The 24,758-nt window shown below is 51.4% G+C and overlaps 1 protein-coding gene across 1 annotated transcript in view; it reads right to left on the reverse strand.

Moving 5' to 3' along the window:
• Positions 1 to 24,758, reverse strand: part of LOC104483350 (protocadherin alpha-2) — a 146,282-nt gene that overhangs the window by 83,633 nt on the left and 37,891 nt on the right. The window lies entirely within an intron of this gene.

Raw genomic sequence — 24,758 nt, forward strand, 5'->3', positions numbered from 1 at the left:
TGGTCAGTCCCAGCACAAGTATCTGCAGATATTACAATATTTCAATTCCAGGCAACTCTATCAGTACCTGAATGTTGCATTTCACTTCTACTGTGTTAACACTACAGCATCTATTAGAGCTGCGGAGCTGGGGAGGGCCTGAGTGCAGGAGCTGCAGAGCTGGGGTGCATCCACTTTAATTCACACACTATGTAAGTTTGTTCCATGGACCACTGCACACAATATACAATGTGAACATTTACAGTACACTGTTTACCTAGGCTTTTTTTTTTCCTTTATTGCTAACTGTAGAATTTCCACCTAGTCACCATAAAGTTATCATCCAGACTCTCTCTGCTCCAAATTTGCCCTAGATCCCTCTTCTGCCAAGATATGATGTTATCTATAATATATTATAAAGGTTATGGGTCTACTGCTCTGTAGTGACGTACAGTCATTATAAACACCCTAAACCAATGCAATAAGACCCATTAAAGTCACAGGAAAGACTGATAAACTTCCATTAACATTGGCCTCTGGCAAAGATAAATCCATCTGGGAAGGCTACAGTAGAGAGGTGTTGGTGTCCCAGGTGCACACACAGGTAAAACACACACACTGTACTCACCTGTCTGTGACTGGATTTGCAAAGAAACCCAAGAATTTAGGGCCTCCTCCCACTGAGCAGACTCAAAGGCAGATTTTCTTTAAATCTTAATATTGAAACAACAAGCTATGATTATGCATACTGGTGCCTAAAATATGAATAGTGCTGGAAGAAACTGATAAATGAACAATGGACGAAATCAGTCAAAGTAATTGTACATTTGCCTCTTTCCAAGATGTACTTACCTTTTGAAAATAATCTGGCAGCCTATGCTGAGTTTATCTTCAACTCACTCGTATACTACACATTTATCATCCAAAATAACTTCTTCAGCTTTCTGCTACATCTCTAATTTTCTAACATTGTCTAATGCTTCCCTTTGTACAGGGCTCTAAGGGAACTTGCCGTGAATTCTCTTTCTTTTTAAAGTTTTTTAAACTTTATAGTCCTGCTTTAGTATTTTGGTGTCCCTTGCCCTATTGTCCTTTTCCACTCTCTGCTGTGGACAGTGACCTCTCCAGCAAGCCAGGCATCTTCATTCACGCCTGTTGCTGGCCCCATCTCAACCCCCAGCTCCTACCACACCACCGTCCCGGGTCCAGCCTGGATGAGCGCCTGATCCACACACCACTGAGGCAGACAGCTCTGGGTCACGGCCAAAAATCCAATGCTTATCAATATTAAAAAATGCACGGCTAGTTACACCACAGCCACTCCTGCCATGAAGGGAGTAACACCGTCATGCCTTGGGGGCAGAATCCAGCCTTGCCCTGTGTGTGAAGCCACTGCTCTGCTCAGCTGAATCCCAGGCCATTTCAGCCTCCAACATCCAGCTACCCTGGGGCTCTCAAGGGTGCCTTTGCACTCAGTTTCTCGACTCTCACTCTTGTTTAGTCACTATTCCACCTAACTCCTCTTTTCAGGGTCTCCACTCTCAAAGGTCTCCCCTCCATCTCAAGTCGCTTACCCTAACTGCACATCAACCTAATTTGCACATCAACGCCGTTAATGTAGACGCTTCCCTTGGTATCACAGCGGATAATGTAACCACTGTTTAAAAGCCTGCGTCTTCCATTTCACATTTGCTTTCCAATTTCCATCTCTGAACCGTTCCCTATTCCCTTCCCTCGGCTTGGCCCATTCCTAAAGCCAGTTTGACTCGAATGCTGAAGAATTCAACATTTTGCGATCCTGAGGGCATGGTCCGATGGCTCTGTGGTCTCACCTACCGGTACACAACCCCTCTCACCATCTCCCTTTCCCCGATGTGCTCACAGAGTGCTTCCTCCACGTCCGTCCTCCCGGTCGCAGTGCTGCATTTACACCGCTTCAGAACACAGAGAGGATCCTCGGGGCTTTCTCTCTTTTATTTTCAACCAATCATCCCCCTTTTCCGGCAATAAAACGTCATTAATCCAGCCGCGCACGTTGCGCTCAGAACAATGGTAGCGGTAAGAGAAAATTATTAAGCGAGCAAAGATTGAAAAAAAAAAGTGAAGAAAAACCTGATTACGTCGGGGCTGTGGAGCATATGTCTGCCGCGCAAGAAGGGCCACCCATATTTAAACGTCACCACCTACGTCAGGACTGATTTTAAGGCGCCGTTTCCGCGAGCAGCGCATCGGAGGCCGCGCGGACGTGGAGCGGTGCATTCGGCGGAGGTTTGCGCGGAACAAACATATCCCGCTCCGTCCTCAGGCTTGGGAAAACACCGAGGAGCTTCGACGGTGCTAAATTAGCAGACGGCGCTTCCGCGGGAGACAGCAGAAGAGGCTGAATCCCTTCGGGAGAAGCAGACGGAGCGACCTCCCTGCGGTTTCTCCTCTAAGGAGAAACGACGAGCTCTCCGCGCCGGCAGCCGCCCCGCTCCGACCAATAGCCCCAGCCCTCATCCCCGCCTGGAAGGAGCCCGTGAGAAGCTTGTACGCTGTCGGGAGCCCGACAGTCACTAGCATTTGTCCGCGAACATGAGGAAGACCGGAGCCAGAAGCAGGGGATCCTCCTCAGACCGAGCCCAGATAGCCTGCGCGGAGCCGCAGAGACCTCCGCGATCGCCTTTTCTCATGCGGGCTCCTCCGCGCAGAGACGAGAACACGGACGGCGAGACCCTCAGCGACCCGAGACAGCGGGCTCCTCACGCTCGGGATCCGCGCTATCCCGCGTGGGAGCTGTCCCCCGTGATACCCCCTACGTGGGCTCACTCTCAGCCCCGCGCCTCCCCCGGCTGTGCTGTTGGCCACAGCGCCGGGCTGTTTCCGCAGCTCCGACCCTCCCCTCCCCGCCCCTTCCCCCCTCCCGCATCCCCCGCTCAGACAGGCTGTGCCTGCTGGCAGAGCGGGGAGGGATATCCAGATGCCCTAGAAGAAAGCCACGGGAGCTGGCGGTTGCTACGTGGGGACAGCGGGAGCGGAGACAATAAGGAGCCCAGGAGAACAGCCTCGTAAGCGGAGGATTTCTAGATTTCGGCGAACCCCAAGAAAAATCCTCATTACCCACACCGAGCCGCAGAAATACGCAGTCACAACGTGCTGTTCAGCATAGCGCCGGGAAGAACTCGCCTCTCGAACTCGAGCGCATAGATTGGTCTATTTACCCCCAGTCTGAGGCCACCAGGCTTGGCGAAATATGCCAGGGGGGACACCAGCCACAGGGGGGACACCAGCAACAGCGGGGACCGGTCCCACTCGTGTGGCAGAGCAGCTCTGAGCCGAGTACCCAGCACCTCTCGTAACTCCTCCGTCAGCCGTGCCAGGCATTTCCCTGCTTATAAAATCCCGTTTTGAGGCTGCAAAACAGCCTCCGGCCGCCACAGCGCTGCTGGCGCTGCAGCTGCGGTTCTCCCCTTTCCGGTTCCCACCCCTTCCGCCGCCCGCGGAAGGAAGCGCCGCTGACTCAGCGCTCTGCCTGGGCGGCTAACGTCGCTGTTAATCCGCATCATTCTTCAAAACAATACGAGGCGGGAAGGAGAGCCTGGGCTTGCAGCGAGTGACAGCCCTGCGCGAAATTGTTATTTTATTCATGACACTGACTAGATCTTTTAGCGCCTTCTGTTAACGACTCCTGCGCAGACTATGCTGTGAGGTAAGAGCATCCACGAGCTTTGTGACTGACGTTGAGACTGTTTTATCTTTCTAGAAGAAATACTGAAATATTTCCTGCCAGTGTACAAATCCCGTTCAGGTCTTCAATTCGTTACTGCAGAGAAACCATACGGAAGCCAAAGCCTCCCCTGCCACAAACGATCGGCATCAAGAGACTCCACATCGCGCTTAAGCATAGCCCAAGGAAACGAGCTACTTCCCACCCCTGTGCCCAAGTGCTCCGGTTTGCCATCTCTTCTACAGAATTAGTTGAGCCTTCTTATAAACTTAACCAGACGATTCTCCTGTAGGAGATCGTGGTTTGCTGTTCCTGTCTTTTGTCACGTCCATGTGAATTAAGGAAAGAAAGCGACAGCTCTACAGCGCTGCGATAAGCACAAGTGAAGGTAGTTCACGCATACTTAAGAGGTGATGACGCACTCCTTAAGCACATCAGCTATCGGACATGATCAAAGGACTCTGGAAACACAATCCCCAGCAAATACACAAAGAATTGAAATGTAAAACTCTTGGTAAGTGATCTAAGATAGATGAAGGAAGGAGAAAGTCGTGGGACAGGCTCACATTTTTCTATGGATCAGAGGGAGATAACCTACTCCCACGATTTTTTTTCGAGATCAACATGAAGTTTTCAACTTTCTGTACTGGATTTCCGTATCCCTATAAGCACAATTCTTGTCAATTTGGAGGAAAAAAAATCTGCGATTATTATTACTTTTTTTTTTTAGTCCACATCTTTCGTGTAAAACACTTCTATTACTACAAAAACCAACAACAACAAAAAAAAACCAGTACGTTCTGAAAAGAAACATACCGCTTTATCACTTTGCCACATAACTATGGTAAACATCCAAACGCGTGTCTTCGGAAAATTGAACATGTAACACGAAAAAGAATGATATAGAAGTACCGCTTGTTCTCTATTACCCCGGCAGCCCTATAGACGCTATAAAAATCAGATAGAAGACATCTTCGCTTTTCCTTTTAGAAGCTGAATCCAGTTTCTGACGTCGAACACGGGACAGTAAACATGCCCCAAATATCTCATCTCAAAGAGTGCTTTGGAGCTGGTTTCGATGAGAACTGAGCTGATTCAGTGACATCGGTGCATGGTCAGGATCAGCTGCTTCGACAACGGCGTTAAAACAAGTGAGGAATCGCTCTCCACACAGGGAAATAAATGTGGAAACCAGTATCGAAAACTTATTTCTATCTCTGTTTCCCTGCTTCTGTCTCTGAATGTCTGTTTCCCTGCTTCTTCTGTTCTACTACTGGGACAACTAAATTATCAACTTACCATCTCTAAATTATTCAATATCGCATATAGAAGCTCTCCTTTCTACTTTCCCCTTAACCGCTCTTCCTCCCTCTGTCGACTTTCCACAGCACATTTTTAGGTTGGATGAAGTAGAACAGAAGCCACGGCACTACGAAGAAAGCGAGATCGGGTCGTGGGGAGAGGCGCAAGGAGGTTGGGAAGCACTCCGCCGGGAAGCACCCAGCCTCAAAGAGTTCTCCACTTTTCCATGAAGCATGCTGTATCTCACTTCTCTTTCCCCTACATTGTCACCGGATTTCCAGAGAAAAAACAATACTCACGACCTCCACCAACGTTTCTTCCTCTCATTCCACCTCCTAATAGTCATTTCGATTACTTCATCTGCTTAAGACAGGCGAAACCCACCAACTAGCGAGCTTGTGAACCGATGAGAACCCGGGAGATCCTTGGCGCCCTTGAACACAATATTCATCAAACCAAGGACAACACACTTGGTTTCAAATATAACTAATCCCCCAATTACAGTCATCTGGAGGAACCCACCAACCTCCTGGGCGTTTTCAACGTTGAAAGACACAAAAAAAAACGGAAATAAAAGATCGGCTAACTCCTACACCTGCCGTTAGATACTAAGTAGTGCAGAGGGGAATCTTAAAACAATAAGTGTACGTTTAGCCATAATGTCCTATGCAGGGAAAAAAAGAAAAGGAGACATGGAAATTTGGAGAGGCATTGTGGCAGTCAGACAATGCAGTATCAAAAGGCGAACACGCATGTTTAACGAGGATGACTATGGCTACATCCAACCGCAATACGCGGGTAAAACATGCATTGTAAAACTATTATAAGAAACACGGTTTTTCTAATAAATAGATAACGCACTAAATGTGACAGGTAAACAGAACTACTCAACAGAAAAAAAAAAATCATGCCAAATACACTTACCACGCCTGAAGCAAATGGGGAGAGAGACGGCCCATTCCCAGCAGAACCGTTTTCTGCCGCGGAGCCGGGCGGCGGAGGGAAGTTGGGGCTGAAAACCATCAGGTCGCTCTTGCCCGCACCCTCCGCCACGCACAGGCTCCGGCTCTGCCGCTGCGAGTACGACCAGCTGCCCACTTCGCTGGCGCACACCAGCGTCGCCGGCCCGGGACCCGACAGCACGGCCGCACGCGGCGCCCACCGCGCCGCCCCGTACAGCACCACCGACAGCAGGAACAGGCTCGACACCGCGCAGATGGCCACCACCAGCCACACGTTCGTCGACGACGACGACGCCGATGCCGAGCCGCCCTCCGCGCCCGCCGACGGACGCAGCCCCGCCCCTAACGACGACGACGACGAGCCCGCGGCTGCCAGCGCCGCCTCGCCGCCCTCCACCAGCGACACGCTCAGCGTGGCCGTGGCCGAGCGCGCCGGCTCCCCGTGGTCCCGCACCACGATCACCAGCCGCTGCCGCGGGCCGTCCGCCTCCTCCAGCGCCCGCGCCGTGCTCACCTCGCCGCTGTACAGCCCCACGCGGAACGCGCCCTTCCCCCGCGGCTCCCACAGCTCGTAGCGCAGCCACGCGTTGTAGCCCGAGTCCGCGTCCACCGCGCGGATCTTCGCCACCACCTGCCCCGCCGGCGCCCCCCACGCCGCCCACGCCCACAACGCCCCCGAGCCCGGCTCCGCCGCCGACGACCCCGCCGCCCCGGCACCCGGCCCGCCCCCGCCAGCCGGCAGCAGCGACGGCGCGTTGTCGTTCTCGTCCACCACGAACACCTGCACCGTCGCGTTGCCGCACAGCGGCGGAGACCCCGCGTCCACCGCCCGCACCTCGAACTGCAGCACCTGCACCTCCTCGTAGTCCAACGGCTGCAGCGCCCACAGACGCCCGCTCTCCGCGTCCACCGACACGTAGCTCGACGCCGCCCGCCAGCCCCCGCCCGCCCACGCCGCCCCGACGACGCCCTCCGCCACCGAGTAGCTCACGCGCCCGTTGCCCGCCTCGTCCGGGTCCCGCGCCCACAGCCGCGCCAGCTCCGCGCCCGCCGCGTTGTTCTCCCGCGCCAGCACCGTGTACACGGCCTGCGCGAACGCCGGCGCGTTGTCGTTCACGTCCGACACCGGCACCCGCAGCCCGCGCCTGGCGCCCAGCGACGGCGACCCGCCGTCCTCCGCCCGCACCTCCACCTCGTACTCCGACACCCGCTCCCGGTCCAGCGCCTCCCGCAGCACCAGCGAGTACGACCCCGGCAACGTCGACACCAGACCGAACGGCGCCGCCGGCCACACCGCGCACCGCACACGCCCGTTCGCCCCCGAGTCCCGGTCCGACACGCTCAGCAGCGCCACCACCGTCCCCACCGCCGCGTCCTCCGGCACCGGCACCGACAGCGACGTCACCCACACCTCCGGCGCGTTGTCGTTCACGTCCACCACCTCCACCACCACCTTGCAGTGACCCGACAGCGGCGGGGACCCTTTGTCTCTCGCTTCTACCGTAATCTCGTAACTGTCCGTTTCTTCGTAGTCTAATTTCCCTTGAAGTGTGATTTCTCCTTTGTTTTCTTCGATAATGAACATTTCTTTTACTTGAGCTGTGACACGCCTGCTAAATAAATATGTAATATCACTATTAATCCCTTCGTCTAAATCGGTTGCACTGACCGTGATTAAGAGCGTCCTGAGCTCTGAACCCTCTAATATTTTCACTTTATACACCGACTGGTTGAACTGGGGCGCGTTGTCGTTGGCGTCCAGCACCGAGATCACCAGCTCCATCGTGCCCGACAGAGACGGACGGCCCCCGTCACTCGCCGTCAACACCAAACGGTGCACAGACTCCGTCTCGCGGTCCAGAGATTTTGTTAAAACAAGAGCCAAAGACGCGCTCTGGTCATTATTCCCCTGATAATCGAGTCTGAAATGCTCGCTGGGGCTGAGGGTGTAGGAGAGCTGCGCGTTGGCTCCGATGTCTGCATCCGACGCGCCCTCCAGCGGGAACCGAGACCCCGGCAGCGACGATTCCGCGATGCTGAATGCTTCTTCCTTCACGGGGAAGAGCGGGGCGTTGTCGTTGATGTCGGTCACCTCCAGCTCCACGTGGAAGACGCGCAGCGGCCGCTCCACCAGCACCTCCAGCCGCAGGGCGCACGGCGCGCTCTTCCCGCACAGCTCCTCCCGGTCCAGCCGCGAGCTCACCACCAGCGCCCCGCTCGCCCCGCTCACCTCCACGCTCGCCCGCCGCCCCTGCGCCACCAGCCGCAGCCGCCGCGCCTCCGCCTCGCCCGCCTCCAGGCCCAGGTCCTGCGCCAGGCGCCCCACCACCGTCCCGCCCTTGGCTTCCTCCGGCACCGAGTACCGCACCTGCCCGCCGCTCAGCGCCCAGGCCGCCTGCAGCACCAGCACCCGCACCGCGGGACCCCAACACACCCCCATACCCGCTGCCGCCGCCGACTCCCGCCCGGGCCCCGCACGGCTCCCCGCCGCCGCCCGGACGCACCGCCTCTCCTCACCGCCCCGCGCCGCCCCCCCGCGCTCACAGGCGGCCTCTCCGCCGCACCGGGGCGGAGCCGCCTCGCCGCTCCGCCGCCCTTTCTCAGCCTGCAGCGACACCGTGCGCTGCTCCGCCGCCTCACACGCTCCCCGACATCGCCCGCGCCCCGGACCCGCGCAGCTCAGTTCCGCTCACGCCGCCTCCTTCCGCTCGCTTTCTTTGCCTTAGTGGTTGGTGTTCGGTTGTATACACCCCTTTCTTGCCTTCTTCTTAACTTGTTCCTTACCTTCGCTTTCTTCTTTTTTATTTCTTTATTCTCTCTGTTCTCTCATAATCTCTTTATTCCTTTCTCTTTTCTACGTTTTTCCTTCTCTTTGTACTCTTTTATCTTCCCTCCTTCTCTTTCTTCTTTCCTCTTTTTTGTTGTCTTTATATTTTTTCTGCTACTTTCTTCTGTTCCGTCTCCTTCTCTTCCTCCTCCTCTACCCTACCCTATTATTTACTCCTCTTTCACTTCTCTTTCCATCCTTCTCTCTTCTTTACCCATGCTGGCAGCTCCACAGTCGCCTCCGCCGCCGCGCCGCAGACCATCAAACGAGAAGCCATCAGCGTTAATGATGGGCCATCAGTGCTAATTACGAAGCCATATGCTCCGGAGCGCGGTACTCTAACCAAGGAAGAGGCTGTTAGGGACCAACTCCATTCAAGGTCTAGACATAGCAGGGCACCCTCGTTATTTCCGTTATGGCTCTTTGCTCTCTCTCTCTTTGTCATATTTCTTCCATTATGACTTTCTTGCTTCTTTTCCTCATTCCTTGCTTTTTTTTTCCTTTTCCTCCTCCTCTCTATCCTTTGTTTCTCTCCCTCCCTGCCTTTCTGTGTACAGTGATAGCGCCATGCTTGCTAGTATACTTGTTTATTGTTTCTTCCTTTCTTTATCTTCTTTTTCTCTATTGCTTGCATCGTTCTCGTTTGCTTGTCATTCTTTCTATCGTTCCCTCCTCCACTTCTGAATCCCCTTACTCCTTCTCTTCCTGTCCCTGTCCTGCCCTCCTCTTGTTTTCTTCCCTTTACCACTATGTTTTCTAGATGACTACCTCACACCTGCCATGGAGCACGGACAGGCCCTCAGGCAACAGCTCCTTGCTCTTCCTCACCACTTTTCATCAATCCTTACACAGCATACCTGAGTTGTCAAGGATGCTGAGATCCTCAACTGTACTCATGCATGCAGAGATAACGTTGGTGCATGCTGATAATGTCCTTCCTTCTTTCCTCCCTCCCTTCCTCTCTTCCTTTTTCCTTACATAGATTACTTCCTTTCCTTCTTCCTTTCTCATTCTTTCCCCCCCCTTCTCTCTCTCCCTTTATCTTTCCTCCTCGCTTCCTTTCTCCTTTGTCTTCTCTTCCTTTCTCTTCCTTTTCTCTTTTCTCTCTCCTCCTTCTTTGCTTTCTCTTCCTTTTCCTTTCCTGGTCTGTCCTACTCTCTTCTTCTCTTTTTCCCTTTTTACCAAAGTATTTACCACATGACTACACCACACTTCCTATGAAGCATGGAAATGGCCTTTCACAAGAGTTCTCGTGCTCCTTCTCTTCTGCCTTCCATGCCTCCAGAATGGAAACAAACTTCCAGGTTTCCTGCAGTCTGTGTAACACAAACAGACTGCCCCTGCACCTCCCCTTGCCTTCCCTTCCCTTCTGGAAGATCACCACACTCTTCAGCCTCCAGTCCTCTCGAGGACCGAGCGAATAACAGAGCAAGGCCACCATACAGCAAAGAACAGCTCTGCTACATCGGAAAAGAATCCGCCTCCATCAGAAACACAAGCTCAAGCCCCACGCACTTGGACATCTCTGCAAACAGGGTCCAAGGACTCAGAAAAATGCAAGCGAGTCCTTCCTCAGCCCTTCACAGCCAAGACTGCCAATCCTCCACAAATGCTGAAAAAGCACAGCTCCCGAGCACTTGTCATGTTCTTCGATGAGGAGCTGTTTCACATTGGTCAATCAACATTTTGTCAAAACAACATAAAGATCCCTCCACTGAACCGAAACATCAGTATATGTGTCTCTTAAATATATCAACTCAGATGTGAGTGACTTACATGTAGCATCACTGGTTACTTCTTCAGAATAAGAAATATTTTCAGGACCAGAGTATTGGTTTTAAGGGACATTTTCCTTTAAAGTTATTAAAGATTTCTGGGGAACCTGAACAGAAAAGTTTACTCATGTTCTGCAAAACCTTGAAATCACTGGACAATACACTCCTTTACTCAATTCTATCACTGGGGAAGCAGAAGGGAGACCTGAAAAGTAAAGACATTCTCTCAATGTCAACCTCAGCTCAGGAGAGTGAAAAAGCCATCCCCCCACACTCATGGCAAACAGCCCACAGATCTGCAACGAGACAGCCGACAAAATTCAGCCATCTGCATTTCAGCCACTGTTACCAACACATTGTGAAAGTCAAAGAAGAAAAACCAAAACAGTGGGTGGTTTTGATAACAGAAAAGAAAACCAAATGAACCTGTTGCACTCTATTGAATGGCAAGATTTCCAATCAGCTTGGCTATGGAGAGCACCTCTTCACCTCGCTAGCAAGACTAAGAGCAGAGAGGTAACCAAGGAAAGGTTCAGAGAAGGCTGGAAGCATGATGCAAATTTGGAAAAGCTTCTCTTTCACCAACAACATTCCACATCACAACCAGGTGATTAAAGGCACGTATGGCAGTTATCTTCACAGGCAGTAATACAACAGAGAACAACAGGGCGTGAGGATACACAGAACTTCTGGAGGTTCTGAGGGTATCCTGGGCAAGCAGCCCTGTGCACCAGGTCTCTTCTCTGTTTTCTACTCGCATCCTCTATGACACACCACAAGAAATTGTATCTCCAACCGAGCAGACATTCTCCAGTTCTTCCCCAATGTCACAGTCCATGTCCTACCAACCATCTCCATTTCCATCAGGCAAGATTCTTCCCGGCTCACTCTCCCCGTGATGGATGCTCAGGCCTTACTCAGTGCCATTAGGAGCATCACTGCCACAATACACAGATATTGCTCCATCACAAGAAAATACCCCAGTTCTAAACCTCATTCTGAGCATGACACAGGCCTTTGCACATCCTCACCTTCCCTCAAAGACACTCACTGTCTGGCAGACTCTTCTCAGACACCTGAAATTCACCCTAAATGCTTTGTTCCTTTTCAACAACCCGGGACGGAAACAGCACAGAACTGCACATTAGAGTTCTTAAAGATTCTGTAATTAGAGCTGTGACAGCTCTGATTCCACTCTGCATGGATTTTATTCTTCAAGAGAACTGCACTAAATGTTCAAGCAGAAGCACACACACAACGTCAATTGGGTGGGAGAATTTGTACCTGAGAAAACCAGCTGGGCTGCTGTGTAAGGTTTGGTGTGTATGGGCACATACCAGAATGAGCCATGTGTATGAAGACACACCATCTCTGCTCACGCCAACTGTCATACAAACAGCATTGTCATACTCTCTGCTATTCACCCTTCATGTCCGGCAATGCTTCAGCTATATCGGTTGGAAACATGTCAGACGTGGGAGCAATACTCTTTCTAAAGGTGATGTTGAAACAGCTCTAAATGGCACTGGCCATTTAGCCATCTCATGGCTTTCATATTATGAAAGCAAACCCCAAGTGTTGATGGGCACATCCCCAAAATGGATGATATTGTTTTGTAGGAGAATTTAATTTGGGTTTTGTTGGAGAAGGGTAGTTCTTTGTTTTGGGTTTTTTTTTTTTTTTTTTTGTATGTTACTTTCTTTTCAGAAAAGAAAATTTCCAGGGCTTTTGAAACAAAACAGCTGTTGATACGAACGTTAAACAACCTGAAAAGAGGCCATCATAAGTTATGACACTTCACTGATGAGAACTGCAAATCCACAACATCAGGGAAAAAAAAAAAAAAAAGGAGCAGAAAAAGAATATTCCCATTTCTAACACTTACCTTGTGTCACACTCCTCTCTCTGAACACTTTCTACTACTAACTACAGTTACAACATACTTGGAAAAAGAACATAGGAAATGTCCACCACACCTTAGCTAATTAATGTCTCTCTTAGGCTAAGAAAAATTACACCTTGGGGAGAGAAAACTCTCAAGTTCCAGTTCTCACGTTGAATCACATCTCTTCCAGAGGACAATCGAAGAGCAGAATAGATGTTTCATGAATACACCACAGCTCATACTAATATGCTCAGCAGTCAGTAAAGGTCATAAGCAGATATTCTCCAGTCCTTCCCTAATGACACAGACCTCATTCCACCCAGCATCTCCATTTCCATTAGGTAAGACTCTTTTCTCCTCAAGATCACATTCCACATGATGCATGCCTAGGTTGAAATCTCTGCCACCTGGAGCCATCACTGCCAAATGATGACATTGGCAGTCATTGGTAGACATTAGCAGACACTGCTCTACCATAAGAACATGCCCCAGCTGTAAACCCCTCCATGAGTGTGATCCAGGCCTTTGCATAGCCTCACCCTCCAGCATAATCATCACAAACAATACATGGAGTGCTGCAAAGACACTCTGTGACTCCTAGACTCTTCCCAGCTGGAAGCCTGGATGCTTTGCACTTTTTCAGCGATTTCAAATAGAAACTGAGTTCTTAAAGGTTCTGTGATTACAGTTGTGACAGCTCTGATCCCAGTCCACACAGATCTTATTCTTCAAGACCACACCAATTGCTGGGGTGCAAAAGGACTCACAATGTCTACAGAGTGGGAGAATCTGTACCATAGGAAAACAGAGCTAGGCTGCTCTGGAGGTTTGGCGCGTACATCCAGACATCACAATGAGCCACTTGTGATAACAGGACACACCATTTCTACCAAGGCTGACTCTGCAAATACACAAGTAGGGGAAGTCAAGTGCACAAAGATTACACCCACCTCCTCAATGCAATGAACCATCATAAGAGTTGGACTAGATGACCTTTAAAGGACCCTTCCAACACAAACTATTCTATGATTCTATGATCATGGCAACATCAACAACTGTGGAAACTACTGTAGACGCCTACCACTACACGAGGACAGCAGGTTGAAGCGCTGCCCTCCCACAGGCTCTTTCCCAAAATAGGACTCAAAATATTCATCAGACAGTATTCAGCATTCTACATCTCACCAAATCTCACTGAACACATTTCCTAGGTCAGTCAGGCAACAGCAGCACAAGGGACTGTCTCTGGTAGGAGATATTCATAAAGTCAAAACACATTGTAGGCATTTCAGTACCAAACACGGTCTCAACATCCACAATGCCTCCAACTCCAGACTCTTGAAGGCTGAAACGATCCTGGGAAGGGACACAGTGTACCCATCCTGCCTCATGCTTTCCTCTAGCCATCTTCCATTTTCCACTCTGACAAGCAGTTAATTTCACATTCTTGTCTTGTGACACAGCCTATGGTCTTCCCAATAATTTCCAGTTCCCTCAGAAAAGTCTTCCCACTCCTCTAGGTCACATTTCACATCAGGTAATGGCCAGGTGCTACTCTGTTCCAGTTGCACATTCACCTCTTGAACAGGTCACAGTTTAGCTTGCCCATCTCAAAGCTCATTCTGACTTTTGCTTACCCTTCCTGTCAGTGAGAGCACCACAAAAACTACAACAATGGTATAACATGCACGGCTTCTAGTATCTCTCTGCACCTCAACTTTCACGTCTGGCAACACTTCAGCAATTTTAGAGGGAAATGTTACAGACCTGAAAGCAATCCTTTTTGTAGAAGTCATGTCAGGACAACTCTAATGGCAATGGGCAATAATTTCATGCTCTGAGAGACCAATCCACATGCTGACAAGCACACCAATAGAGTGAATGATATCTACTGTGTAGCAGAATTTGGTTGAGATGGGGTCTGTTTTCATTCTGGAAAAGAGGATCTCCAGGGAATTTGTAAGGATGTCGCTACTAATGCAAATAATGAAAGAATATCCAAACAGATTGGTGTACATGAAGCCACCTGTCCAGCCACACAAATGCAAGTTCTCACCCGGACAGAGGAATAGGAGAAGAAATTCCCATTTCTAACAATTAGGGTCATTTTCCTCTCCCTGAATATTTTATACTACTAACTATGGTTACAAGATACTCGAAAAAGGAACACAGGAGAAAACCACACCACCTTCTCTACTTTTATAATTACTTCAGGGGGCAAATCCAAATAGAGACAAACACGGTCAGCAGCTGGCACAGGTGATAAGGCAGTGAATAGAGCCTGGGGGACTGTAACCATCCACAGCCTGCATGTCTTGTTCTCTGTCAGGAAGTCTGAGTGGAAAGACTACACACCCGACAGCAAAAGCCTCTCAAAAGCCGATGTTGTGGCACCTTTCATCACAATCGGCAGTCATTAAATTCAAGGGAACAAAAACACGTGACCATGTTTATTTACCACGTACACAAAGGTCCAGTTGACATCCTCAAGCACCCACTAAGCACCCACCGACAGCAGGCCCTGCGAGCTGAGCTTAGCTCCCAGCAGTGCCTGCCTGGGGGCAGCGTGAGGGGAAGAGAGAGGAGAAGGGCCATGGGGCGTCGAGGGAAAGTGCAAAAAAGCGAGCAAGAGAGGGCCACTGACCGTGTCCAGGAGAGCAGGAGGCTCCAGCTGCATCTCCTTTGTCGTGGGGCCGGGTGGTGGCGGGAAGTTGGGGCTGAAAACCATCAGGTCGCTCTTGCCCGCACCCTCCGCCACGCACAGGCTCCGGCTCTGCCGCTGCGAGTACGACCAGCTGCCCACTTCGCTGGCGCACACCAGCGTCGCCGGCCCGGGACCCGACAGCACGGCCGCACGCGGCGCCCACCGCGCCGCCCCGTACAGCACCACCGACAGCAGGAACAGGCTCGACACCGCGCAGATGGCCACCACCAGCCACACGTTCGTCGACGACGACGACGCCGATGCCGAGCCGCCCTCCGCGCCCGCCGACGGACGCAGCCCCGCCCCTAACGACGACGACGACGAGCCCGCGGCCGCCAGCGCCGCCTCGCCGCCCTCCACCAGCGACACGCTCAGCGTGGCCGTGGCCGAGCGCGCCGGCTCCCCGTGGTCCCGCACCACGATCACCAGCCGCTGCCGCGGGCCGTCCGCCTCCTCCAGCGCCCGCGCCGTGCTCACCTCGCCGCTGTACAGCCCCACGCGGAACGCGCCCTTCCCCCGCGGCTCCCACAGCTCGTAGCGCAGCCACGCGTTGTAGCCCGAGTCCGCGTCCACCGCGCGGATCTTCGCCACCACCTGCCCCGCCGGCGCCCCCCACGCCGCCCACGCCCACAACGCCCCCGAGCCCGGCTCCGGCGCCGACGACCCCGCCGCCCCGGGACCCGGCCCGCCCCCGCCAGCCGGCAGCAGCGACGGCGCGTTGTCGTTCTCGTCCACCACGAACACCTGCACCGTCGCGTTGCCGCACAGCGGCGGAGACCCCGCGTCCACCGCCCGCACCTCGAACTGCAGCACCTGCACCTCCTCGTAGTCCAACGGCTGCAGCGCCCACAGACGCCCGCTCTCCGCGTCCACCGACACGTAGCTCGACGCCGCCCGCCAGCCCCCGCCCGCCCACGCCGCCCCGACGACGCCCTCCGCCACCGAGTAGCTCACGCGCCCGTTGCCCGCCTCGTCCGGGTCCCGCGCCCACAGCCGCGCCAGCTCCGCGCCCGCCGCGTTGTTCTCCCGCGCCAGCACCGTGTACACGGCCTGCGCGAACGCCGGCGCGTTGTCGTTCACGTCCGACACCGGCACCCGCAGCCCGCGCCTGGCGCCCAGCGACGGCGACCCGCCGTCCTCCGCCCGCACCTCCACCTCGTACTCCGACACCCGCTCCCGGTCCAGCGCCTCCCGCAGCACCAGCGAGTACGACCCCGGCAACGTCGACACCAGACCGAACGGCGCCGCCGGCCACACCGCGCACCGCACACGCCCGTTCGCCCCCGAGTCCCGGTCCGACACGCTCAGCAGCGCCACCACCGTCCCCACCGCCGCGTCCTCCGGCACCGGCACCGACAGCGACGTCACCCACACCTCCGGCGCGTTGTCGTTCACGTCCACCAGCTCCACCACCACCTTGCAGTGACCCGACAGCGGGGGCGTGCCCTTATCTTTAGCTCTAACGTGGATGTCGTAAAAGCTAACTGTCTCAAAGTCCAGGGCTCCCGTCAGACGGATCTCCCCGCTCTTCGGATCGATGTTGAACACATCTGACGCCGAAGGAGGAAAAAAAGTATCAATTTCATAAATCACTTCTTGATTGCTTCCCAAGTCCTGATCCGGGGCGTTCACGCGTGTCACCAGCGTCCCCTCTAAAGCATCTTCAGGCAAAAGAACGTTGTACACCGACTGGTTGAACTGGGGCGCGTTGTCGTTGGCGTCCAGCACCGAGATCACCAGCTCCATCGTGCCCGACAGAGACGGACGGCCCCCGTCACTCGCCGTCAACACCAAACGGTGCACAGACTCCGTCTCGCGGTCCAGCGGTTTCGTCAGTACCAGGAACAGAGATTTACTCCGCGAGCTACTGTTTTCCTCTTCTATCCTAAAATGTTCGCTGTGGCTGAGGGTGTAGGAGAGCTGCGCGTTGGCTCCGATGTCTGCATCCGACGCGCCCTCCAGCGGGAACCGAGACCCCGGCAGCGACAGTTCCGCGATGCTGAGGTTTTTCCGGGCGGCGGGGAAGAGCGGGGCGTTGTCGTTGATGTCGGTCACCTCCAGCTCCACGTGGAAGACGCGCAGCGGCCGCTCCACCAGCACCTCCAGCCGCAGGGCGCACGGCGCGCTCTTCCCGCACAGCTCCTCCCGGTCCAGCCGCGAGCTCACCACCAGCGCCCCGCTCGCCCCGCTCACCTCCACGCTCGCCCGCCGCCCCTGCGCCACCAGCCGCAGCCGCCGCGCCTCCGCCTCGCCCGCCTCCAGGCCCAGGTCCTGCGCCAGGCGCCCCACCACCGTCCCGCCCTTGGCTTCCTCCGGCACCGAGTACCGCACCTGCCCGCCGCTCAGCGCCCAGGCCGCCTGCAGCACCAGCACCCGCACCGCGGGACCCCAACACATCCCCATACCCGCTGCCGACGCCGACTCCCGCCCGGGCCCCGCACGGCTCCCCGCCGCCGCCCGGACGCACCGCCTCTCCTCACCGCCCCGCGCCGCCCCCCCGCGCTCACAGGCGGCCTCTCCGCCGCACCGGGGCGGAGCCGCCTCGCCGCTCCGCCGCCCTTTCTCAGCCTGCAGCGACACCGTGCGCTGCTCCGCCGCCTCACACGCTCCCCGACATCGCCCGCGCCCCGGACCCGCGCTGCTCAGCTCCGCTCTCGCCGCCTCCTCCCGCTCGCCCCTTTCGCTCGCTTTCTTTTGCTCTTGTGCCTGCTTTTCGCTTCCATACATCTTTTTCTTGCCTTCTTCCTTTGTCTTCGTTTCACTTGCCTGTTTTATGATACTTTATTCCATCAGTTCTCTTTTTTTTTATCTTTTTTTTCCTCGTTCTTTCTCTTCCTGTTTCTACTACCTTCTCTTTCCTCCTTCTCTTTCTTATATTCCGTCTCCTTCTTCTCTTCCTTCTTCTTTTGATTCTTGCGCTGCTGTGTTCTAATTTTTACTCTCTTTCCCTTCTCTTTCCATCCTTCTCTCTTCTTTACCCATGCTGGCAGCTCCACAGTCGCCTCCGCCGCCGCGCCGCAGACCATCAAACGAGAAGCCATCAGCGTTAATGATGGGTCATCAGCGCTAATTGCGAAGCCATATGCTCCGGAGCGCGGTACTCTAACCAAGGAAGAGGCTGTTAGGGACCAACTCCATTCAAGGTCTAGACATAGCGGGGCACCCTCGTTATTTCCGTTATGGCTCTTTGCTCTCTCTCTCTTCTTTGTCATATTTCTTCCATTATGACTTTCTTGCTTCTTTTCCTCATTCCTTGCCTTTTTCTTTCCTTTTCCTCCTCCTATCCTCTGTTTCTCTCCCTCCCTGCCTTTCTGTGTACAGTGATAGCGCCATGCTTGCTAGTATACTTGTTTATTGTTTCTTCCTTTCTTTATCTTCTTTTTCTCTATTGCTTGCATCGTTCTCGTTTGCTTGTCATTCTTTCTATCATTCCCTCCTCCACTTCTGAATCCCCTTACTCCTTCTCTTCCTGTCCCTGTCCTGCCCTCCTCTTGTCTTCTTCTTCCCTTTATCACTGAGTTTTCTAGATCACTACCTCACACCTGCCATGAAGCACGGACAGGCCCTCAGGCAACAGCTCCTTGCTCTTCCTCACCACTTTTCATCAATCCTTACACAGCATACCTGAGTTATCAATGATGCTGAGATCCTCAACTCCACCTACGTATGCAGGGATAAGGTTGGTGCATGCTGATAATGTCCTTCCTTCTTTCCTCCCTCCCTTCCTCTCTTCCCTTCTCTTTTGTCTTCTCTTCCTTTCTCGTCCTTTTCTCTTTTCTCTCTCCTCCTTGTTTGCTTTCTCTTCCTTTTCCTTTCCTAGTCTGTCCTACTCTAATCTTTCCTCCTGCTCCCCTCTGCTTCCATCCATGTCTCTTCTTTTTCCCCTTCACCAAAGTAATTTTCACATGACTGCACCATAGTAGCCATTAAGCATGGAAAAGTCCTTTGGCAAGAGGTTTCTTTCCCCTTCCCTTCCCCTTTCTATGCCTCCGGATGGGGAACAAATTTCCGTCTTTCCTCCACTCTATGCAACACAGGCAGACTGCCCCTGCATGTCTCCTTCCCTTCCCTTCTCTTCTGGAAGACCACCATACTCTTCATCCTCCAGTCCTCTCGGGGACCCAGAAAATAACAGAGCAAGGCAAAGAACAGTTCTGCTACATTAGAACAGGATCCACCACGCTCGGAAACACAAGCCCAAGCCCCACGTACTTGGACATCTCAGCAAACAGGCTCCAATGACTCCAAACAACACATGGGATTCTTTCATCAACCTATCACAGCCAAGACTGCCAATCGACCACAAAGGCTGAAAAAGCACGGGACAGCCACAGCTCCTGAGTACTTGCCACCTACTTCAATTAAGAGCTGTTCTTCTGGCCTTTTTTTTTCCACTTGCACAATGAATGTCAAGCTCATTTTTTTCCTTTTTCCTTTCAGGCTGGCATGCACTGCCAGCACCTCACTACCCAGGATCAGTAGTCCCCATGGAATACCTCTCCATCAACATAAGCCACCTGTCGCACACACAAAAAAAAGCCTCAAAGGAAACACCACGACATTCTCACTCAAAACACTCCCTTGACTCCTGACACATCCACTCCATGAAATGTTTGTCCATCTGTCCATGTTTCCACCTGCTCACACTGCGCAAGATGGAGGAAAAGAACGAGAGAAGGCAGCGGTCCTTTGCTGCTCCAAACATACAGGCGTTACAATCCAGGCGACATCTGCTTGATCCAACATAAAAATATCACAACTGAAGAGAAACAAAAGTACATTTATCACTCAAATACATCCACTTCAGATGTGAGTGACTTACCTGTAGCATCACTGGTTTCTTTTCAGAGTAAGAAATATTTTCAGCACCAGAATATTGGTTTCAAGGGACATTTTCCCTTAACTTTATCAGAGATTTCTAGGAAAGCTGAACAGAAAAACATTTACTCACGTTCTGCAAAACCTTGGAATGTGTAGGGCTCCCTTAGGCACTTCCATCAACGGGGAACCAGAAGGGAGATCTGAAAGCTAAGGACATTCTCTCAATGTCAACCTCAGCTCAGGAGAGTGGAAAAGCCATCCCCTACACTCACGACAAACAGCCCAAAGCTCTGCAACCAGACAGCTGACAAAATTCAGCCATCTGCATCTCAGCCACAGTTATAAATATATTGTGAACGTCAAAGAAGAAAAACGAAAAGGGTGGTAATTTTTGCTGAGAGAAGAAACCCAAAGGAACCCATTCCAGTGTACTGAAATGCATGGCTTGCCAACATCTTGACTACAGAGACCACTACTTCCCCTCGCTAGCAAGACTGGGCAGAGAGTTACTAAGCACAGATTCAGAGAAGGCTGGCAGTATGATGCAAATTTGGAAAAGCTTCTCTTTCACCAACAACATTCCACATCAAACCATGTGATTAAAGGCACACATGGCAGTTATCTTCACAGGCAGTAATACAAAAAAAAAGAAAAACCAGGGCGTGAGGATATGCAGAACTTCTGGAGGTCCTGAGAGGAACCCAGGCAAGCAGCCCTGAATGCCAAACCTCTTCTCCATGTTTTTTTACTGGTATCCTCTATAACACAGCATGAGAAATCATATGTCCAGCTAAGCAGACGTTCTCCATTCTTCCCCAATATCAAAGTCTGTGTCCTACCAACCATCTCCATTTCCATCAGGCAAGATTCTTCCCTGCTCAAAGTCACTCTCCCCATGACAGATGCTCAGGCCTTAGTCAGTGCCATTAGAAGCATTACTGCCACAATACACAGACATTGATCCATCACAAGAAAATACCCCAGTTCTAAATCCCATTCTGGGCATAACACAGGCCTTTGCACATCCTCACCTTTCCTCATCATCAACACAAAGAACATATGGACGGATCAAAGACACTCACTGTCTGGCAGACTCTTCCCAGACACCTGAAATACACCCTAAATACTTTGTGCCTTTCAGCAATCACAGATGGAAACACCACAAGAGCTGTACCTCAGAGTTCTTAAAGATTCTGTGATTAGAGCTGTGACAGCTCTGATCCCACTCTGCACAGATTTTATTCTTCAAGAGAACCACACCACATGTCAAAGCACAAGTGCATACACAATGTCAATTGGGTGGGAAGATTTGTGCCATAGAAAACCAGAGCTGGGCTGCCGTGTAAGGTCTGGTGTATGTATGCACACGTCAGAATGAGACATGCGTAAGAAGACACACCATCTCTACTGACACCAACTGTGCAAGTTCACAAGTAGGGGAAGACAAAACCACTAAGATTACACCCATCTCCTCATGTGCCCTTACAAATCCTGCCTGAGGAGGAGCAAGGAACTATCATGGCAACATCAACAGCTGTGGAAGCTACTGTAGATGACCATCACTACACAAGGACAGCAGATTGAAGCACTGTCCTCCCACAATACCTTTCCCAAAACAAGAGGGAAAAGGTCCATCAGACAGTATTCAGTGGTCAGCATGCCACCCACTTCTATCAACATATTGCCTGCATCATGCAGGAAGCAGCACAAAGGGCTCTGTCTCGTGGGAGGATTTTATAACCTCATAATCACTGTGGGAATTTCAATACCAAGTTCTATGTGAACATGAGGAAGGCTTCCAACTCCAGATCCCTGGAGCCTGGGAAACAATCTTCAAAAGAACACTCCATGCCCATCCTGCTTCATGCTGCCTTCTAGACATCTTCCATTCCCCACTCTAGAACATGCATTCTCAGGACAAGCACATTCTTATGTCGTCTTATGACATGGCCCATGGTCTTCTCAAGGTTTTACACTTCCCTCAGACAAGTCCTCCCAGTGCTCAAGATGACCCTTCACATCAGGAAATGGCCACTGCCACATTCACCTCCATGAACATCACACAGTTTCCTTTCCTAACTCAAGGCTCACTCTGGCTTTTGCTCACCCTTCCCATCAATGAGTGCACCATAAAAACCATGCAGATACTGTCATACGCACAGCATTGGCAGACTCTCTGCTGTTCACCCTTCATGTCTGGCAATGCTTCAGCTATATCGGTTGGAAACGTGTCAGAGCTGGGAGCAATACTATTTCTAAAGGTGATGTCGAGACAGCTCTAAATGCCACTGGCATTGATTTCATATTATGAGAGCAAACCCCAGAAGTTGATGGGCACATCACCATAATAGATTACATTGATTGTGTAGGATAATTTAATTTGGGCTTTGTTGGAGAAGGGTAGTTCTTTGTTTTGGGTTTGTTTTGGTTTTTTTGTGTGTGTGTTACTTTCTTTTCAGAAAAGAAGATTTCCAGGGCTTTTGAAACAAAACAGCTGTTGATACAAACATTGAACAACCTGAAAAGAGGCCATCATACGTTACGACACTTCACTGATGAGGATTGCAAATCCACAAATTCAGGGGAAAAAAAGGAGCAGAAAAATAATATTCCCATTTCTAATATTTACATTGTGTCACACTCCTCTCTCCGAACACTTTCTACTACTAACTACAGTTACAACATACTTGGAAAAACAACATAGGAAATGTCCACCATGCCTTCACTAATCAATGTCTTTCTTAGGCTAAGAAAAATGGTGAAATTATACCACAGGGACAGAAAAGCCTCAAGTCCCAATTCTCACTTGAATCACATCTCTTCCAGAGGACAATCGAACAGGACGAGGATAGATCTTTCTAGAATACACCACAGCTCATACCAACATGCTCAGCAGTCAGTAAAGGTCATAAGCAGATGTTCTCCAGTCCTTCCCCAATGACACAGACCACGTTCTACCCAGTGTCTCCATTTCCATTAGGTAAGACTCTTTCCCGCTCGAGGTCACACTCCACATGATACATGCCCAGGTCGAAATCTCTGCCACTTGGAGTCATCACTCACAAAATACTCAGATATTGCTCCAGCATAAGAACATGCCTCAGCTGTAAACCCCTCCCTGAACAAGACACAGGCCTCTGCACATCCCCACCACCCCCCACAATTGTCACAAAGAATACATGGAGTGCTGCAAAACCACTCTGTGATTCTTAAGATCCTTGCCAGGTACCTAGATGTTTTGCACTTTTTCAGCGATTTCAAATAGAAATTGAGTTCTGAAAGGTTCTGTGATTACAGTTGTGACAGCTCTGATCCCAGTCCACACAGATCTTATTCTTCAAGACCACACCAATTGCTGAGGTGCAAAAGGACTCACAATGTCTACAGAGTGGGAGAATCTGTACCATAGAAAAACAGAGCTAGGCTGCTCTGGAGGTTTGGCGCGTACATCCAGACATCACAATGAGCCACTTGTGATAACAGGACACACCATTTCTACCAAGGCTGACTCTGCAAACGCGCAAGTAGGGGAAGTCAAGTGCACAAAGATTACACCCACCTCCTCATGCAACAGACTATCATGGGAGTTGGACTGGATGACCTTTAAAGGATCCTTCCAACACAAACTATTCTATGATTCTATGATCATGGCAACATCAACGGCTGTGGAAACTGTTACTGATGCCCACCACTACACGAGGACAGCAGGTTGAAGCGCTGCCCTCCCACAGGCTCTTTCCCTAAACAGGACTCAAAATGCTCATCAGACAGTATTCAGCACTCTGCATCTTACCCACTTTTACCCAACACATTTCCTAGGTCAGTCAGGCAACGGCAGCACAAGGGACTCTCTCTGGTGGGAGATATTCATAAAGTCAAAACACATTGTAGGCATTTCAATATGACATATGGCCTCAACATCCAGAATGCCTCCAACTCCAGACCGTTGGATCCTGAAAAACTTCCGGGGCAGGAACACTGTGTGCCCATCGTGCCTCTTGTTTTCCTCTAGCCATCTTCCATTTCTCACTCTGGAACATGCACTCTCAAGACAAAAACATCTCCCATTTCCATCTTATGACGTGGCCCATGGCCTTCCCAATAATTTCCAGTGCCCTCAGAAAATTCTTCCCACTCCTCTAGGTAACCTTGCAAACCAGGTAATGGCCAGGCACTACCAGGTTCCAGTGCCACCATCACTTCTGAAACTGGACACAGTTTCCCTTCCCACGTCAACGCTCATTCTGAATTTTTCTTACCCTTCCCATCAATGAGAACACCATAAAAACCACACTGATGGTATCATATATACGGTGTGTAACAACTCTCTGTAGCTTACCCTTCATGTCTGGCAATGCTTCAGCAATTTCACGGAACAGTGTTAGAGACCTGAGAGCAATACTGTCTGTAGAAGTTATGTCAGGACAACTTTAATGGCAATGGGCATTGATTTCATACTCCGAGAGACTAACACACATGGTGATGAACACATCAATAGAGCCGATGATATCTACCGTGTAGCAGAATTTGGTTGAGATGGGATTTGTTGGTTTTTTTTTTTCTGGAAAAGAGGATATCAAGGGAACTTGTAAGGTTGTCACTGCTAATGTAATTATTAAAAGAATATCCAAACAGGTCAGTGTACATCCAGCCACAAACGCAAGTTCCCAACCCAGGCAGGGGAGTGCAGGAAGAGAAAGGAAATTCTTGTTTCTAACAATTGCATTCAGTCACTCTTCTCTCCCGGAAAAATGAAAAGTCCACTTTCATAACTACTTTCATAACTACTATGATGGG

This window comes from Chlamydotis macqueenii, chromosome 14 (genome assembly GCF_036417535.1).
Source record: "Chlamydotis macqueenii isolate bChlMac1 chromosome 14, bChlMac1.mat, whole genome shotgun sequence".
NCBI classification, from domain to species: Eukaryota; Metazoa; Chordata; class Aves; order Otidiformes; family Otididae; genus Chlamydotis; species Chlamydotis macqueenii.